Here is a 20,374-nt window from a genome sequence, read left to right on the forward strand (position 1 = left end):
AAAAGCCGGATTTAGGCTCTTCCCTTTATCCAAAAGGACCCACAGCAAGCAGGGAAGGATAAAAGAATCTATGCCTGGCCCAAGGCCAGTTAACTCAGGATACTCTCAGAACTTCCCATGTGAGACACACTGAAAAGATTAACCCCAAAGATTTCGACTCTTAAGGTGGGGCAAATTCCCAGGATACCAGATAGCAGGGCTGGGATCTCATGGGTGCACCAGTGACCTCACTGAGAGATAGAAGGGAAACCTGAGACACGGGTCACTCCTTCCCACTCAGAACAGGGCCCTGGACCTGCTTCTGTCACTGGTAGACTCTGAGGCCTTAGTATCTCCATTTACCAAAAATACTATAATAAAAATGATTTTATAAATGCGGAAACCAACGTAATGAACCAAGCAACATGGCTCCAAATCCCTGCCTGTGCGCACAATACCTGTCACACTAAGTTACTTGCCCAGTGTTGGGGTATGGGAGAGCAACACTGACTGTCAAAAGTTCCCCCAAGTTCAAGTCCAGACAGGCCTTAGTGGACTCTGTCTATGTGCATGGCCTGCACCAGTTTCCTCACAGGCCAAGCACTGAGCCGCTTCCCCCAAAGTCCTCATGGCCACACATCTCCAACAGAAGATGTAGCACTGTACCAACATGACATATGGTCTCTGGAAAAAAAAAAAATTGAGCCAGATGTCCACTGAGGTCAGGGGCAGGAAGGGTATCTGGAGGGATGAAAACATGGAGTCGAATCAGTATTTGTCTCAGACCATCTTCTGCTATAACAGAACACCTTTGACTAAGTGTAACAGCAGCAGTATGGGGGGGGGGTGTCACAGTGATACAGCCCTGGAAGTCCAACAGTATACCCCAATATACAGGTGGACCCCCACACTGTGGAAGGCAGAAGGGCAAATGCATGCAAGATAGTAAATCCAGCCAAAGCTACTCTCATCAGAAACTCACCCACTCCCATGGTAACTAACCTATTGCCGTATCAGGGGCTTTCAATCCATTCATTATGTCAGAGCCCTCGAGGACCTGTTTCCCAACTATGCTATAATAGCAGTTTAATTTTTCTTTTGTTTTCAAAATGTGTGAACTTGTTAGTGTTTCCATTGTCAAAATGCAAGGTCTTGGTCTTTCCTTCTTGCCTTTGTACAGGGCCAAAAGAGACACACTGGCTACTTTAACAACCTTAAAGTAGACTCCAGGAACACCACCTAGCACGTGACCTTTTCAACCAAATCCAACAGTGAAGTCTAATCATCCATCACTGGGCACAAACAATGTGACCTTGCCTTTCTTGATGAGTTGCCCCTGATACATTCCGACAACAGAATTTGTACAACATCTACTTTTTCCAGCAAAATTCTCTCTACATGAGAAGCACTTCGAAAAGGATTGGCCTTCAGGGCTGTGCCCAAGAGGGCTTTCCCATACTGTTTTCATGCCACTTTGGATCCCACTGGTGACTGCAAAGCTTCCTGGCAGTATGAAGACCATGACACTTGACCATCTTGCCAACGCCACAATACAAAGAGCAGCAGTTCAGCTTCAATATTGTTTTTTTCAGACAGGATATGAAAACAGACCAGTATTCAAAGGCTAATGCTTCCAGGAGACACACAGCTCATCTACCTGCTAATAAAGTGAACTTCTGAGGCCTCCCACTGACTCAGCGAGTCTTGAGGAGTTGAATGGCTTGTAAACACTCCATTCACAAGTAAGGACAAGATGTCAAGACAAACTGGAGAAACGGCATGTTTCTTTTGCAAAGCCGAGGTAAGCTTGGCATGCCACAGTAGAGAATAAACTTAACACAAGAGTCCCCATGCAAGCACCACAGAAGCCTGTCATGGTGGGGCTATCTTGAGAGCTTTCATTTGACTTACAGAGATCTGCCACCCAAGGACCTCCTATAACAGAGGCAACCAGGGATCTTACCCTCCGCCAAGCCTCCAAAACTCTATTGGAAAACCCAGTCCAAGAGTCTGGTGGAAATCGACTTCAGCCATCCCCACAAAGCCTCTCAGAGGCAGCCACTGCTCTCAAGGAATTTCAGTCTGTTGGGGAGTCAACCATGAGACGCCTCATGCCCAAGATGGTGGCATTGCTCTGGGTCACTGGGCACAAGGCTGGGGACAGTGGGACATGGAGAAGAGTTGGAAGTTTGCTACCTGAGTTAGGACAGACCCTGAGCCCTAAGAAGACCCAGCAAACCTAGGCTCAGGCACCCATCTTCAATGAGCCAATTAAAGAAATGAGTAATTGGGAAAAGCAGAGGAAAGGGGATTTATTCAATGTGGCCACGATGGGGAGAGAAGCATGGAGGTCCATCTTCAGGGATGGGGGAGATCCTACCTCTGGGTTTAGACTTACACAACAGAAGAGCAATGCACAGTTAAGCAGTTCTAGGCCAAGTGTCAATCACTGCCTCAACTCCAGGCTCCTGCAAGGCAGGTCTGACAAGTTGTCGGAACTGTGTGAAATCTCTTGCCTGGAGACAAGCTCCCCCTCTGGCTGGCACCAGCCTTCAGCTTCTTCCTTTCTCCCAGCATGAGACTCCTGGGGGAAATCCCAATACCTCAGGCTGCACTGTCTCAATCTTCTGACAGCCAAAGGGAGAGGCAGACTCCTTAGATGGCCTTCATTCCTGGCAGGGACAGTTACAAGTTCATCTACCCATTTATCTACTCATCCATCAGTTGTAAAGCGAGAGGTGATTTGAGGCTGAGTACCTAGATCAAGATCCAAGGATACAAAGGTGGCCCAGTCCTCTACCATCTAGTCACTGAAGGCCTAATTCAGCTCTGCAGCCTGGTCAATGACATCACCTCTCTGACCTCCAGCTGCTCACCTGTGCTTCCCAAGCAGGAAGGAGGAAATAGAAGCAGATTGATCAGCTAGCACAGAGACCAAGTGTTCACTAAGGCCTTGTCTCTGTTGCAGTTACCCGTGGAGAGGGAGCTTGTGCTCCCTACCTGAGAGAGGGAAGGCCACCTCTGTTAATGTGGATGTCTAGACTCTCCCCAAGATCCACCACCAAGACCAGCTTCACCTTGCCTGAAGGAATGTTTCTCTTAGCTGGCTGCTAAAGGACTAGAGATTTGGCATACAAAACTTCGTGACAGGTTTGAAACAGTCCCATTAGGTTTGTAGTCCCATTAGACTACAAAATAGGATGACGATAAACCACCGCCCACAGGGTCCTAGGTTGGGGGGGCTCCAGGCCTCAGCATTAATTTCCTATCCTCTGACCAAAAGAGCTTGATGCTAGGCCACCTCCACATCCTGATGACTACAGATCCACTGGCCAGGGAGGCAGCTCCTTCTGGCTTCTTCCTCCACCAAGTTCAACCTCAGGCAATGACTTACCTCCTCAGTGTGTCTCCGTGTCTGTGTGGGGTTCCTCACAGCACCCACCTTCTAGAAAAGCTATGACGATTCAAGCCCTTTACTTTAGATCTGGCAAGCAGTTGCCTAATGCTCCTGGTTTGGGTTTTTTTTTTTTTTTGGGGGGGGAGAACAGATTCCTAGAAACTGTCATTTGTGCTAATTCCTTCCTCCAACTCTCCTTGCTCGAAGAAGGGTGCTCTCAAGATCTGCCCAGGCTGGGAGCAGACCCTCCCATAAACACTGCCTACGGACTCCCGCACACTTGAGGTGCCATTCCATTCTGACATCCACTTAACGGGAGGAAAGCTAAGTCCCAGGGAACTGAGGGGAATCACCCAGGCTGTCCCATGAGGGACACCAACACTCCCAGTCACTCCTCTTCCCTGTCATTTCTGAATGAAGAGACAGAGCTGCTTAAATTAATCCTGGTTATGTAACAAAGGAAACTTGGACAGCTAACTAGCATGGGGGATGGGGAGCTGTCCCTAATATCAGTTTACATGGGCTAAAAAAGTCACAAACAAAAGTGCTCCAGGAAGCTCACTCACCTGGCCTCCTTGCTCACCTTTACCGGGTACTCAAGTTCCAGCCCAGGACTGGAGAAGGGTCCTTGAGTACTAAGACACCCTTAAACTGCTGTGTGGTCCCCTCCCATGGCAAGCCTTTGCCTTTGGCCTCCCTCAATGCCTTCCCGGTGCCTTCGGGGGAAACAGCCCCAGGGTGGCAGCCAGGTGAGAGTCCAGGTCAGCTGCAGGACCGAGCATAAAGGGGGACCCCCCCTCCACTGCCCATGTCCTCTGGGGCCTGGAGAAGCTGGACTGCCCCATAACCCAGAGGTGAGATACTGGTGCTCTGGCCTGAGATTCTCTAGGAATGCACGCCCAGTGTGAATGCCGGCACAGTGGGATTCACTTTGCAAACAGGTGGTCCTCCGAGGTGTTATGGAGGTTAGGAGGCCTAAATTCCTGTGCAGCCTCAGCCACCAAGGGACTCTGAGCAATCAGTCATCTCTCTGGGTACCCACCAATACAGAAACTTGACAGGTGCTTTTGTTCACCGTCTATTACAACTATAAATACATGCTGAATAAACAAATGGGGCTCCCACTGCCTCGAAGGAAACATTCAGAATGTCAAACATCAGAATCTATGTAACTGGTAGCACCACCAATAAACAAAAGCACATCAGTGTGTAGGGGTGTTTCGTTGAAGGAGGCTAAGCCTACTAACATTAATGCACACTGGACCTCTTTGCACCTTTAAGATACCTGTATTCAGCTCCAAGGACTCTCAGGCCTCTGCAAAGGAAGACAAAATGCTTAGGCCACAAAACCCTCCTTCCACAGGCCAACCTGGCTGGATGACACAGCACTTCCTCTCCCGTAAGTGCCAGCCTCTTGCCACCACAAAAGACACCCTCCCCAGAACACATCCCGGCTGCTCAGGCATGAGGGAACTGACAAAAACCAGCTATGTGTCTGTGTGAGAGACCAGGTGGGTGACAAGACTGGTGGCCTTCGGCGTTGATACCAGGGAAGGGAGGGGACCCAGGACTCAGTGGGTTCAGCTCAGTTGGAATCCACACTGGACTGGGAGCCAGGCACCCCGTTCATGCCTCCAAGTTGGGTGCGGCCAGCTTGTACAAGGTTGGCTTCCACACCCTCACTTCACACACCTTCTAAAGCATGCCCAGTGATTAGCCCATTAAAGAGAGGGGAAAAAAAAAAGCAGGATTCACAGCAGTCCTGTCGCCAGGCCTCGCTTGCTCATTCCTCTACTTATAATTATACCAGGTGATGCATCTGTGTGTCTGTCTCCTGTGAGAATCATCCATTGTTGCTCACTGTACCTCACTAAAACACTCTAACAATAGCCCAACGGGTTTTCACCTACACCCACAAAGCACGGCCTTATGCCCTCCCCACACAAGAAAATGGCCAAGGGCATGAGCACCATCAAAGCTGAACCCCAGAGTTCAGGGGGTGCTAGAGGTCTAAGATTTGAGGGTAAGAAAAAAGTTCCTGAGGCCAGAATTCACACAAACTCTGCTATTAAATTATCTCTACAACACAGGGAGACACATGTGTAATCAGGCCAGTCACGGCTACCTAAACACTTACTTCAAGTACCTTGGACCTCTTATCCAAAAAAGGTGACACCCTCTCAGAAACCCTAAGCATGACATTCAAAGACCTCAGGAAAAGAAACCCGAAAGGATCAATCAGAAGATTCAGGATTCAGCCTCTGGGCCCCCTGCTTGCTAAATGGAAGCTATGTGACGTGTACAATTTACCCCTGACACTTTGGAGTGAGACAGATTTAAGGTTTCTCTGGGATGCAAATACAACAAAAAGCCTCTGCTACAGGAGAGAGCTGAGGCTAACTTCTTAAAATCTTAAAAACTTAAACTCTTCTCCCTGAAAAAAAAAAAAAAAAAAAAAAAAAGAAAAGAATTTGGGTGCATGATTTAAACTGAAGCTGCCTGAGAGAAGGACTCCCAGGAGTGACAGATGAGGGACCAGGATGAGAATGACTCAACTTTGCAGAGATCCCAGCAGGGAAAATGTCAAGCTGTTCTACCAGAGAAATCTTCCTACAAACTACCTATTAGTGCACTGTTGGAGGGTGGGAGCAGCAGGGTGGGTGGGATCCTGGTCTTTGAGATATTTATGACCTAGCAGGGAAGAGAGAGGAAACCCCCCAATAATTTCCAAACTCTGGACGTCCTAAGTAGGAGGTGCTGTGAGATCAGATGCAGGGCACTTAATTTAGATTTGGGGATGATGTCCACGTGGACACCATGGCTGAGGAAGGTTAAGCTGGAGAAAGAAAGTTGCATGTGGCTTGGGAGATAGCTCAGTCATTTGGTAAAGCACTTGCAAAGGACCTGAGTCAAATGCCCAAAATCCACATTTAAAAAAAAAACAAAAAACTCTAGGCACAGTGGCTCACTCTTGCAATCCCAGCATCAGGGAAGGGAAGATTAGTAGACCTGGCCTAATGGCCTAGACTAATCTGTCTAGCCTAGTAACAGTCTGTCTCAAGTAGACAAGGTAATGCTAGCTAGGCATGGTGGCACAGGTCTTTAATCCCAGCACTCACGATGTAGAAGCAAGCAGATCTCTGTGAGTTCTAGGCCAGCCTGGGCTACATAACAAAAGCTTGCCTCAAAACAGCAACAGCACCGAGGCTCGGGCGGGTGAAGCTAGTTATTGATGTGTGGGAAACACACACAGGTAGACAGTACCTGAGGAATGGTGGCCAGGATCGTCTGCTGGCCTCTAGAAACACACATAATTGTGCATGCACACACAAACAAGAAGGAGAAAGGGACTCAGGCACGTGGGACTGTGGTTGAGTGACTGAGGGGCTGGAGTTCCATAAACCTGCTTGGGAGCACAGGGCAGGGATAGAGGTCCTGAGCTGAACTCCAAACGAGAGGGATAGGAAGGCATTTTATCCTCTGCACTGTTTCTGTTTGGTTCTGGCCTTGGCCTTGAATTCAGAGAAGAAGCAAAGAAATTCAAGTGAATGAACTGGGTTCTTCGATGTGAAATACCTTGGAGGTACGGCCCACTACCCCGCCCACTCCACCCCAGAGGGCAATGCTACGGGGTCCCATGGGTTCATCCACTTTGTCATTCCTAAGCTGCCCCCCCCCAAATGCCCAGCCAACCCGAACTGTGCTGCTGGCAGCACTGGGTGACCTTTGATCATGCCAGCTGACCCCTGAATGACTCAGCTTCCTGGTGATGAACTTGTGAAAGGTCCCCAAGCAGGAAAGAGTCAGAGAGCTATAAACAGGGCCCTCCAGAAACATCTGGGACATTCTCCCCCAGGTCCCAGGGCGGGGCTAGAGGCGTTTAACGTTCTAGGGCTGCCTGAATGAAGGGGCTGCAGTCTCGAAGGGCTGCTGGTGATTTCAAGTAGACAAAATAAGCTATAATTTCGAGGCAGGCACTCTGGAATTCAGGGACGAGGCAGGCCCAAAATGGGACATGAGCAGTTGGCTCCTCTCCCAGAATGCATTGCAAGCAACTCTCCCTCCCAGCTTTCTTCTCAAGGCAGAATTGCTCTGGCTAGGAGTCTACATTTATGGCCAAGCCTAAACAGAGTACCTAGCTATCACCCTGTCCCAAGGAACACAGAGGCCATGAGTTCAAGTCATACTTGCTGCTCAGTCAGTGCACCCCTAGTTACCTTGCACTGTAAGTAAATACAAGCTTCACTTCTCCTTCTCGGGGTCCCTCCCTAGAGGATGAAAAAAACCACTCCCCTGTGCTTCCTGGTCCCTTCTCTCTGGCTGCTGCTCTGAGATCAGACATGTGCTCTCAATTATGAAGCAGCTTCTGGGGACAGCCCAGCTTTGCAGTCACTCGATTTCCAGGGTCTGAAGGACAATCTCAGGAACTTTCTTAGAATGTCATTGTCATACAACACAAAGAACGAGGTCTGGGTCATGTCATCGTACTGAGGAGGGTCAGGTCACAAGCCTGAGAGAGGAACCCTACATTTGAGGGTCAACAAATCCCACCACTACCTGTAATCGTGGCGCTATGCAACCCCACGATAGCCTACTGCATTTTTTACTTCTCCAATTCCAACCCAAATTTGAAGCAAACAAGTAGCTAAGAGTTAGTCCAACTTGCAGCTCATGAGGGTTGCTCTGTTTATATCTGAAGGCCATTTCTGAGCTGACATCTTCAAAGCTCTAAGGTGCATATGTCAATCTTCCATAATCCTGGAAGTAAGTTTGTTGACCCCCTTACTCTTTTCCCAGTATGCACAGTGCTTAGAACTCAGATGTTTCTGGAAAAGCTAAGAGGACAAAGGAAAAAAAAAAAAGTTTGATGTAGTTTCATTAAAGGGGGGGAAGGGTTACCCTAGGGCTACAAGGGAAATGGCTCCACAGGCAAAGCACTTGCCGCACAAGCTCCAGGACTAGAGTTCGGGTCCCCGGAATCTTAGGTAAATGCTGGACAGACTCAGTGGCCCCACCTATAATCTCAGCACGGAGAAGGTGGAGACAGTGGTCCCCTGGAGCAAGCTGGCTAGCTAGATTACCTGAATCAATCAGTAAGCTCTGGGGATCAGTTCAGAGACGCTGCCTCAATACATAATTGAGGGAAATTGCCTGATATCAACCTTGAGCCTCCATAAAACCACGCCTGCATCTGCCATACACATATGTGCCCATTCACATGCAAACATGCGTATGTACACGTGGATACCACTTATATACGCACAAGAAGGGGTGAGGGAGAAAGACTCCCAGCTTACACTTGGGTGCTTTCTCGGACTCTACTTGAATCAGGCTGAATCTTCCTTTCTACCATTTCTTCTGATTAAGTAGTAGATAACTCCGTTCCCAACCATAGCACCCAGAAAACAAGCTGAGTCACCAAGGCTTCCTGTGCCAGGGAATGCCACAGCTACAGGGTGTTGTGGTCAACTGGTCCACACACGTGTTGCTGGATTGGCCTCCAGGGGAAATGGGACTCTGTTTCTATCGAGTGCATGCTGTTTCAGGTACCCCTTCTCTAACCCAGGATTATTGATCAGCAGGAAGTTGTCATGCACTTGACTCAGCAAGCTACCTGAAAGAGGAAAGTATGCCCGGCCACACCTTAACCTTACCAGCGGACAAGGAACCACACAGGAGCCCAAGCCTCTAGGGCAAGGCCCCACTACTTGGTTCCTCTGGAAGGCACCCTTCTCAACTTTCTCACTTCTCCCCGCACCTGGGGCAGGAAGGCTCTCTTAAGCAAACCCTAAACTTCATGGCCCCTCCTCCTCTCACTAATTCTGGCCCAGTTCTGAGAAGGAACGCCTCTGATCCAGCAGTGTTTCCCTTTTCCTCCCTTTATTTCCACCTTCCCCTGCTCAGCAGTGAAGGTGCTCACCCCTGACAGGCTGGTCCCTGCAATGCACCAAGAAAGTTCCCAACAGGGAACCGAGGGAGAGTTCTAACTGAGCTGAGCCTCGGCAACCCCGAAACAACAAAGCACTCGCACCAGGGATCAGTCCACAAAGCAGATCATCAGGAGATCCCGGAGAGCTGGCATCTGGAGGACCTGCTGGGATTCGTCAGAACAAACATCCCTGTTCTAACTAACATCTACAACTTCTTCGGGCCTAGACACACACCGAGACAGTGCTGAAGCTGCACAGACCCTTTCCCTCCCTTTGAGGCTCAGAGTCCCCAAGAATGGTCCATTTCCCTTCGAAGAACTGATGTAATATGCATCTATCCTCTTGGGCATATTGGGAGAGGCATCCATCTTACCATGTGTTGCTTGACGGCAGCAGCTAGGGCATAAAGCATCTTCACAGAGGCCCTTAAGTCTTCCCAGGAGGGACATTACCAGGAATTAGGGAGGCAACAGACTGGAGACCACAGTCGCAAACCAAATCCACAGATGATGACTATGGAAATCCACCTCTCCATTCTTCATGGGTATGTAAGTGAGACTGACAGACAGGTGCACACGCATGCGCACACACACAAAGAAAGCAGCATCCTTTTGGATCCAACTTCATAAAGCTAATTATCTACCAGCCACCCAACACTTTTGATCCAGATACCAGGGGACACTCCTAACCATCTTGCCATGTCCCTACAGAGAGCACCCTGCACTCAGGCCACAGCTGAGTCTGAGGCTGTGCAGGCAACTCTTGTGTCCCACAACCCAGCACTCACCCGTGCCTTCACTTTCTGACACCAAGCACCAGCAAGAACCAGAAAGAAGGGGAAGTCAGGGGACCCTGAGACAATGGCACCTATCTCTATACAGACAAAGCTCAGGACTCAGGACAGTACACAGTACAAAAGCCAGATGCTTTGGGGGTATCCCTCCCTCAAGACATCCCGGACTCATCTTCCTGGTGCTCCAGAGGACAGACTCAAAAGTAGAATGAGGATATGCAATCATAAATCCATAGAGGGTTCCTGAGCCAACAGTCTTGTACATTCTGATGGCCCCTTGTGTCCAGCAGGTAGGTAGCTGAGGACTCACCTGGGTAAGAGGTCAAAGCCCTAAGGCTACACAGCCACAGGGAATCTTACAGTCCTACAGGAGCACAGGGCTGGTTTTAGCCCTTTCCCTAGAGCCCAATTTAACAATAAATAACATGGCGGAGCAGCCTGCATCGAGCTTTAAAGCTGTGCTCCCAGACTCAGAAGGCAGCTCAGTGAAAAGCCACTTGTCGTGCTGGTGAGAACCGGAGTCTTGATCCCCAGATCCACACAGAGGCAGACACAGTACTGTCTGTAATCTCAGCTTCCACTGCAAGATGAACGGTGGAGACAGGACAATCTCTCTGGAAGCTTCCAGGCCAGCTAGCCTGGTGAGTGCCATGGCAGACAAGCAACATTGTCTCACTAATGTCTCAACAAGAGGAGAGGTAAGCATCAGCACCCAAAGTTAACCTCAGACCTCTGCACATGCACGCATGGTAACACCAACACCTGCACGAGGAAGGGAGGCAAGGAGGGAAAAAAAACTGTGTTCTCTGCATGCTATGTTAATACATACCTGTAATCTCAGGCACTTTGGAAAGCTGAAACAGGAAGGCTGACAGTCGGAGGCCAGCCTGTGCTACAATTGCAAAGGCCCATTTTAAATTAGCAAAAAAACAAACAAACAAACAAAAACCTTTGGGCTGACAAAACTGGCTGCATCATCTACTGAGATTCGAGCGGACCAAAAGGAAGGCAGGCCAAGCATGACCGTTCTTCCCAATTTCAGATAAGAAGCCTGCAGCCCTAGTGGACCACAGAACTCTGACACTGTGCTGGTCCCAGTAGGCTGCCTGTAGTGTGAAGAGGGATTCTCAGACCAACCTCAAATCCAGATAGGAATACTGAGTGCCAAAGTAGCCTGGTGCAATGAGAAAGTGCCACCAAAACTGCAACATGTTCCAGAAGAGAGAAGCCAAATAGAGCCAAAAATATCTTACAGCCATAAAAACCACTCCTCCTCCTCCTCCTCCTCCTCCTCCTCCTCCTCCTCCTCCTCCTCCTCCTCCTCCTCCCCCCCCCCTCCTCCTCCTCCTCCTCCTCCTCCTCCTCCTCCTCCTCATGCCTCCTTCCTGGAGCACATGACTGAAGAACTAGCCACACATCAGAACCCCACAGTCTGTGACATGACTTCTTGCTGGCCTCCAGTTCTGCCCTCCCAAGCCTGCAGCTGTGCTTCAGCATGAATGTCAGCCCTTCCTGTTTATCCATCAGGACCTAGCACCAGGATGCACATCACAAGTGTCGGTGTCTACGCCTCATACTGTGCCTACCTGCCACCCTGCTTCAGTTCTTTTACCCTAACTCTGCAGCAGAAGAAGGCCCGTGTACCCAGGATACCTGAGTTTTCTGAAGTTCCGTTTTTCTCTCCTTTATGAACTGAGGCACTTTTCATGCCTCGGAAGGACGGTTAAAAGGAGGGAATAACAATTCAAACATTCTACAGAGACCACTGTATCAGCAAGACGCAGCCAATAGACAGGCAACAAGCAGCTAAAAAAAGGATGGGCATTCTGGTAAGCCGGTTTTCAGAAATAACCATGATGCCCTAAGGATTCTGTGCGAGGCAAAGCCAGGCTCTGCTCTGAACATCCCGTGCACCACGTCAAGACTTTCTCTCACAGCAGCACTCCAAAGTGCATATTCTTATCTCTGTTTTACAGATGAGAAACGTAAGACACAAGGTTTGAATAAGTGGAGTCAGGTTCTTTCTGGCCCCAGAGCTGTGAGGCTGTCCCTAGATATAAGCCTCCAATCATAGGGGTTTACACATTACAAACCCCTATACAACTTGTCCTTGTAATGTTCAAGCTTACCAAAGCCACTGAGGACATGATCTTGCCTAAGCCTCCCAATAGCCCTGTCAGAAACGTAAAGCAGATTCATAAGCGGTTCCCTGTGAAACCCAGCTCAAAGAAATGACTTGCCCAACACTGAAGCTGGTTAATGGCAAGACCGACAATTAAATACTTAAGGCTGTCTCTTGGTTTGATGGCTTCAGCTCCAGCGTGAGCAGGACATGAACACACCTCTTCTGAGGCCCTGCCCACAGATATATGTCAGAAGTATCCTTCCTGGACATCCCCGTGGACAGCCAGACCTCAGGGTCCTGGAACTTTCTGAGGCTCTGCCCAGACATTTCTGATGGACCCAGAAGCTCATGGAACACAGGAAGTGCCATCGGCGACAGAGGCTAAGCTTGACCATCGGAGGACAGACATTTCCTAAACCTGTTATGCAACTGTTGCCTCAAGCAGGCTGGGATTTCTCCCAATTTCAACATGTTTTGTTTTCTCGGCAAAGAAGACACCAGTTTAAGGCTGTGGCCCCTTAGTGACTAAGCCAACAGCATCCAGGGCTGTCTGGGATTACACACAGGGTGGGGGATAATTTTCCAAGGCACCTCTGGGAGCCAATGTGAGCTTCTAGAATGACTAAAGATTATAGGGTAGGAGCAGTCAGGACTAACCATCACTGTCTCTATTCAACAGTGTCCCCAAAGGAAGCGGGGTGACACTCCTCTAGACACTGCTCTAGCATTCAGGACAGCAGCAGTAGCCACTCAGAATCCAGCAACTCCCACCTCCTCCTTCTAGCCCAAATGGAGTATTGGCCTTTTCGGGTTCCTGTGCCTTGAGCAGGGGTGGGGGGGGGATCAAGGTGGTTGGAAAATATTAAATGAAAAATGCTAAAAATAATTTATAAGTTTTTTGGTTTTATTTTATTTATTTGTTTGGTTTGGTTTGGTTTTTCTAGACAGGGTTTCTCTGTGTAGCCCTGACTCTCCTGGAACTCACTCTGTAGGACCAGACTGGACACGAACTCAGAGATGCACTTGCCTCTGCCTCCCAAGTGTTGGGTTTGTATTTATAAGTTTTTAAACAACTGGTTACAGTGTCTTGTTAGAACTTGTTTTTATCATTGGCTATTGTTCATCTCTTAAGGTGTCTAATTTCTAAACTACACTATATCACAGGTATTACAGATGGAAAAAACAGTGTGTGTGTGTGTGTGTGTGTGTGTGTGTGTGTGTGTAGTGTTCTTTACAGTGTGTTTCTAGATATGGGCAGAATGTCTTAGATTGTATCACCACACCCTCCCCCAGGATAAAGGGGGCTGCTGTCTACATGGAGACAAGATTTTTCTCTTTAAAGGAAGCCAACCAACCCTCTGCCCTGCTTGGGGTCTACTTGCAGGGAGGGGGCACGCCTACTCTGAGAATGAGGGCCAGGAATTCTTATTTTTGTAGCCTGGTGTTTAGTGCGGGGTATGGGATGGGAGGGACCAGCAAATACGGAGCAAGACGAGTGACCAGCTGAAGGGACAAGTCTCATGACAACTGTCTGAGCTGCTGTTCTATTGCTGTAAAGACACACCATGACCAAGGCAACTTATAAAAGAAAAGAGTTTATTGGGGATTTTGGATGGTGAGTCCGTGGCCATCACGGCAGGGAGCACAGTGGCAGCAGGCAGGCATGGTGCTGGAGCAGTAGCTGAGAGCTTATATCTTATCTGAAAGTTGGAGGCAGAGAGGGAGAAAGTAGGCCTGACATGAGATTTTTGAAATCTCAAAGCCCATCCCCAACGACACACCCTTTAATCCTTCCCAAACATTTCTACTAACTAGACACCAAGCATTCAAATATAAAGCCTGTGGGGGGCAATTCTTATTCAGTCACTAGAAGGATCAAGTTACTCCCACTGGAGGAAAAAAAAAATGGAAAGGACCTTAACAAAATTACTAAGGTAGTTAATTTTTTTGTGGCCAAGATACATTACGATTTCAAAAAAATACAGACTAAGACAAAGGCAACATTAGTATTGTTTAATAACACAAGATATTTGTCTGTTTTATTTCTGTTTAGTTGGGTCTTATAGCTCTCTAAAACTGCCATGCTGGGGCTGGAGAGATGGCTCAGAGGTTAAGAACACTGGCTGTTCTTCCAAAGCTCTGAGTTCAATTCCCAGCAACCACATGGTGGCTAATAACTATCTACAGTGGGATCTGGCGCCCTCTTCTGGTGCACACATGCAGGCAGAATGCTGTATTAAAAAAACAAACAAACAAAAACCTGCCATGCCTTGCCTCCATTAATATTCCAGGAATGCCTTTCCAGGCCTCAATCTGGCATGTGGACAGAAGCTGTGTCCAGGAAGCCACACTCAGCATTGCTGTATGTGAATGGGCTCCCAGGTGTAGAGAGACCTGGGTCACCAGACTGAGGTGTCCATCCCCCAGGGTTTTTCTATCACCATGAAAACCAGCTAGATGACCAAAGGGAGCCAACCTTATCTTAACATCAGGATCTCACTTTGACTATCATAAATAACCATGGACAGCCCCGACATAGCCATAGTGACTAACCAGATGTGACATACATCTGGTGCTGCCACTCTTCTGATTTCAGATGGATAAACCTGCAGGGCTCTGAGGCCAGGTGCACGAGAACACTTATGAAGGGGTAGTCTCTGCAGAATGGACCAAATGCTTCACAACACCTATTCTGGTCATGAAAACATGGCGATTGAAGGGACACAAACCCCACATACCAGATGCTGAAAGTCTAATGAGGGAGTCCATCAGCAATAAAGAGTGCTGTAATTGCAAATAAAATCTAAACCCTATAAACAAGCAAATGGTAATGTGTGTTAGAAGGAAAAAAACGAAAAATAGTAAGTCAAAATAGAGGAGAGGTAGGGAGTCCAGGGAGTCCAGGATACCCTAAAGCATGGCAGCAGGGAGGGAGGAGAACATTGAAGATGCACAAACAGGAGTCAGGGAGAAGCTGAAGGTACCACACTAAGGAGTTGGGGACAGGCTCTCAGAAGAGCACTGAGACGAGGGAAAGGGAGGATGAGCCAACAGAGCAAAAGATGTCCAGACACGCTGTGTAGCTGGCGCCAAGCAGAGATGCAAGACGTCTGCGAGGGCAGTGGGGCTTCAACTCCTGAGAATCAGGACTGGAGATGGAGAGGCAGAGATGGGGGAGTTTTCAGGCCTGATGGAAACTAAGACCTTAATATTATTCCCTGTGTGTCTGAGAGACTGGACTATACAGGACAAGTACGCAAGGCCCAAGAGAAAGTCAGCTACAAAAAACAAAGAGAGGCTCACTGACAGAATCCATAGTGTGGTGGGTGCAAAAGCCAGGGTAGCCATGCGGAGGACCTGTGAGCCCAGCCCTCAGGTGATACAGGCAGGAGGATCAGGATCATCAAGTCATCCTTGGCTACAAAGTGAGCTTAAAGATGTCCTGGACTGTGAGGGACACCGTCTCAAAACAAAAGACAGACACAGAAGAAAGAAAGAGGTGAAGAAGGAAAGGCCGAAAAACAACACCCTCACTGGTTATTTCAAAGGAGGAAAAGGGACAACTGGGGCTTGTTTGTTTACAAGAGAAAACATGAAAGTAGCACTTTGGGGGTCCACAGGGCCCAGGTGAAGAGTTTCAGATGGGCTTCCTTATTTTAGACAACAGGTCTACAGAGGATCCAATGGGTGAGGGAGGAGCTAAAGACCCTGGAATGGGTCACCCGAAGAAGGCGAAACTACCTCATGAACAGTTTACTAAGAGCCAATCAGGCAATGGTGGTGCACACCTTTAACCCAGCCTTTGGGAGCTAGAGGCAAGTGGATCTCTGAGTTCCAGGACAGCCTGGGCTACACAGAGAAAAACTGTTTCAAAAAACAGGACGGAAGGAAAGAAGGAAGGGAGGGAGGAAGGAAGGAAGGGAGGAATCCAGTATACTGAGTAGGCAGGGGACATGGCATAGTTTACTGAGACCCTCCCAGCAGGGGACATGTTATACACATTGTCACTTTTTTCTTTTGGTAACCCTACACAAAGTGGGTCTGGGATTAACAACTCCAAGTCAGCAGGGAATGGACCTGAGGTGACAGATATTCAGTCCTGCACCCTAGGTGTAGAGTAAGGATTCGATCCTGTGGTATCTGGGTGGTTCTCACATCACCCCTCCCTGCCACTATCAACTCCCCCAGGAGGAACAAGAGACCCCCGCTCCCTCACAATGGGGGTTAGAAAGCAAGAGAACTTGAAGGTCACTGACTGGAAGATGAACCCATCTGGAGTCCTGGTTTCTCTGTAATCCAGGGAGAGAGGCATCCTGTGGCAGTGAGGAAAGCAGAGGCATATGGGTGTTCAGAAACAGTGATGGGGCCTGGGGAGGACAGACCCAGTGCTCAGAGCCCAAAGGGGCCAGTGGGGGCAGTGCTGCCCAGTAGGCAGAGGAGTGTTCCAGAATTAAGTAAAAAGAAGCAAAGGCTGAGAAACTGAGGGCCTGACAGAAGCTGCAGTAATGGAGCAAGACATCAGACGGCAGGGCAGGCAGGAAGGGTCAGAACAAGGACCCTGGGAGGTGAGGGGCACTGGCCCTCAGGGTGTGAAGAAGGGGAGACTGGGACTAGGGAGAAAGTTTAGCTGGTAAAGCACTTGCCTTGCAAACGTGAAGACCCGTATTTGATCTCCAGAACCTGTTGCCTTTATCCCAGCAGAGAAAGGGCAGGCTGATCTCTATAAATGTCTGTAAATGTCTGCTTGATCTACATGTGAGTTCTAGGACATCCAGAACTACACATTGAGACCTTGCCTCGATAAACAAACAAACAAATAAAAAAATAAAATGGGGGAGAGAGGAGAGAGGGAAAGAGAGAGGGGAAGGAGGAAGGGAAAAGGAAGAGAGGGTGGAAGAGGGAGGGAAAGAGGGAGAGAGAAAAGAGAGGGAAAGGAAGGGAGAGAGAAGGGGAGGAAGAAGGAAAGAGGGAGAGAAAGTGAGAGGAAGAGAGAAGAGAGCTAGGTATGTTGGTGTGTTTGTGATCCTATCACTGGGGAGGCAGAGGCAGGCAGGTCCCTGGGGCCTAGATGAATCAGCAAGTTCAGCAAGTCCCAGGCCAATGAGGTTCATACACATGCATGTACCTATGTGTTTTCACAAACACAGAATGGGGAGCAGGCACAATGGCCTGCACTGTCAGGTGGTATATCCATGGAGATCTGGAGAGAACCAGATTGTCATGTGTCCAAGTCCTTGGAGGAGGAACAGTGACTATAGCCACATTACTGAAGGGGAGGGGGAGGAGCAAGAAGCAGGCTCACTGTTGGAGAACATTCCCCTTGTACCAAATGCTGTCCTGAGCATTGAAAAGACCTCACCCTCCGACCAAGAGAATAGTGTCTTTTTTAATTATTATTATTATTATGTGTACAGTGTTCCGCCTGCACACCAGAAGAGGGCACCAGATCTCATTATAGATGGTTATGAGCCACCATGTGGTTGCTGGGAATTGAACTCAGGATCTTTGGAAAAGCAGTCAGTGCTCTTAATCTCTGAGCCATCTCTCCAGTTCCGAGAAGAGTGTCATTTTTCTACAAGTGGGGAAACAGCCCAGAGAGGCTAAGAAACTATTTCAAGATTACACAGATGAGAACTGGGGCCCATTGACAGGCAGATAGGGAAAAGGTCCTCATACTTTGTGACCACTAGGAAGGGAGAGAGCCTTCTATGATGGCAGCAAAGGGAGATGGGAAAAGAATGGGAATGAAGGTAGCAACGTTCAACTGACAAAGATGTCAACCAGACACTCCCACAGAGTCCCGCTGAACAGATGAGGGCAAAGCAATCAATGGGCAGTGGGGCCAGGAAAGAGAAAGCAAGATGGAAATTAGGGTTTTCCCTCTATAGTTCAGGAAATCAGAACTCAGGAAATCTAAGACCTTTGCCTCCGCCGTGTAAAACCAAACACTGGGATGTGAACTCCAAGAACAGAAAAGGCCAGTTTAAGGTGAGCCTCGGAGAGGTCAACAAAGACAGAGCAGGAAATAGCAAGGCCATACCACAGGGCTGCCATGTCCCTGGGCAGCAAGGATAGGGGCCAGACTGCTTCAGATTACAAACACACACACCAGTGCCCCCAAAAGGAAAGACTGAGTTAAAAGGAAGATAGGAAAAGCACTGGGGTTCCAGAGAGGGCCCCTACTGGCTTAATGAAAAAGGGGGAAGGGAAGAGAAGGGTAGGGCCAGGTAACTGACCCAATGATCCCAGAAAAGCAGTCCTCTGCAACCAGAAGGCGAAAGTCCAGTAGGCCCTGTGGCCCACACCAGTAATCCCAGCACTCAACGGTGGGACATGGGTTTGAGGCTAGCCTGGGCTACCTAGTGACCTTCAGGTCAGTCTCGATCATGTCTCTAAAGGAAAGGTGGGGCAGGGAGGTTCTGGAGACAGGACCTGCACAGAACATGAGTATGGTTCCCGGCATGCATGTTGGGTGGCTCACAACTCCAGGGAAAATGATGCCTCTAGGCTCCATGAGCACTTACACCCACGTGCACATACCCACACAGGCATGTACACATACATATAACTTTTTAAAAATCTTTAAACACATACATACATACATACATATAAAAGCCCAAAGCAAAGCAAAGTGGGATTAGATGCCTGATGTAGGTCATTGCAAAGCAGACAAAAAGCCTCTTCCAAGAAAAGGTGGTCAAGGTGACAAAGACTTGGCCAATAAAAAACAATAAAAAAGCTTGTTAAGACCCAAACACTTGCCCCTGTGTGGCTTAAGAAACGCAGTCAATAACACACACACACACACACACACACACACACACACTCCAGATGCACAATGAGCAAGATGACTCAGCAGATAAAGCGCTTGATGTTGAAAGGTCCATCCCCTTGGGGAGAGAACTGACTCCACAAAGCGGTCCCCTGACCTCCAACCACATGGGACACCCTGCCATGATCACACCCGCATTCCCACACCATACCCACACACAATAACAAACAATAAAAAAAAAAAAAACAAGTCAAAGGCCTCAAGTGGCACTCCATATTAAAAAGCTAAAGTGGCCAGGCGTGCTGGCTCAGTCTTACGCTAACTTGACACAAGAGTTATCGGAAGGAAGAGAACATCAGCTGAGAAAATGCCTCCGTAAGATCCAGCTCTAAGGTATTTTCTTACTTCGTGACTGGTGGGGAAGGGCCCAGTCCGTTGTGGATGGTGCCATCCCTAGGCTGTGGTTCTGGGGTCGATAAGAAAGCAGGCTGAGCAAGCCAGTAAATGGCACCCCTCCATGGCCTCTGCATCAGCTCCTGCCTCCCAGGTTCCTGCCCTGCCTGAGTTCCTCTCCTGAATTCCTTCGACAAGGAGCAGTGCTGTGGCAGGAAAAGCCAAATAAACCCTTTCCTCTCCAAGTTTCTCTGGTTGTGGTGTTTAATCACTGCAATAGTAACCCTAACTATGACATTGGGTGTAACGGCCCACACCTTTAATCCTAGCGCTCAGGAGACCGAGTCAGGCTATTCTCTGAGTTTTAGGCCAGCTTGTTTCTACATAGTAAGTCCTGGGCCAAGCAGGGCTATATAGAGACTATCTAAATATAAACTAGCTAACTAAAGTCTATGTTAAAATATAAAAATAAAGGGTTTTTTGTTTATTTTTAAATGCCAAGCCCCCTCTGCTACTCATTATTGTTCTGGGTGCTATCCTCCAATCTTTGTGCTCCAACCCAGCCTGTCCTTCCATTCCTGGGTAGGAAAATGAATGTGTGTGGGGGTCAAGTTCCATTTTTGCAATGGGATGCAGGCATCAGCGTGCATTCAGTTGTCATGAAAGAAGGGAAGAACTCAAGTTCATGAGCGCCCATTTTTGACTGGATGTCCACCAGTGCAAAAGCGAGTCTCAGTGAAGGGTGGAGAAAGGAAGACGGAGGGAGGGAGAAAGCACTCTTTATGTTGCTCCAGGGAATACAGTAATTTGGGACTTCATGACCTCTTGATCTGGTCTCACCTGTCCTACACTTTGTTCTGAAGCATGAGGAAGTGGCAGAGGGGCTCTGGCAGCTGCTAACACTCCCTACCAGTCAAGCGGAAAAACTCACGGGCTGTGTGGCGTCCCCGAAGGCAGTCCAGCCTGTGCCCGTGCCTAGGCCATG

General features: G+C 48.7%; 1 protein-coding gene and 1 pseudogene across 2 annotated transcripts in view; both read right to left on the reverse strand.

Moving 5' to 3' along the window:
• The window catches only part of Slc25a37 (solute carrier family 25 member 37), a 41,703-nt gene that overhangs the window by 17,105 nt on the left and 4,224 nt on the right, over positions 1 to 20,374 (reverse strand). Inside the window, exon 1 of one of the 2 annotated variants that reach the window (XM_060391373.1) lies at positions 3,374 to 3,762. The exons of the other annotated variant lie outside the window; for it this stretch is intronic. The gene's annotated coding sequence lies outside the window, so the exon portion shown is untranslated. Of the gene's footprint in view, positions 1 to 3,373; positions 3,763 to 20,374 lie in introns of those variants that run through there. 2 annotated transcript variants of the gene reach the window in all.
• LOC110554934 (small ribosomal subunit protein uS12-like) lies at positions 977 to 1,563 on the reverse strand (annotated as a pseudogene).

This window comes from Meriones unguiculatus, chromosome 9 (genome assembly GCF_030254825.1).
Source record: "Meriones unguiculatus strain TT.TT164.6M chromosome 9, Bangor_MerUng_6.1, whole genome shotgun sequence".
NCBI classification, from domain to species: Eukaryota; Metazoa; Chordata; class Mammalia; order Rodentia; family Muridae; genus Meriones; species Meriones unguiculatus.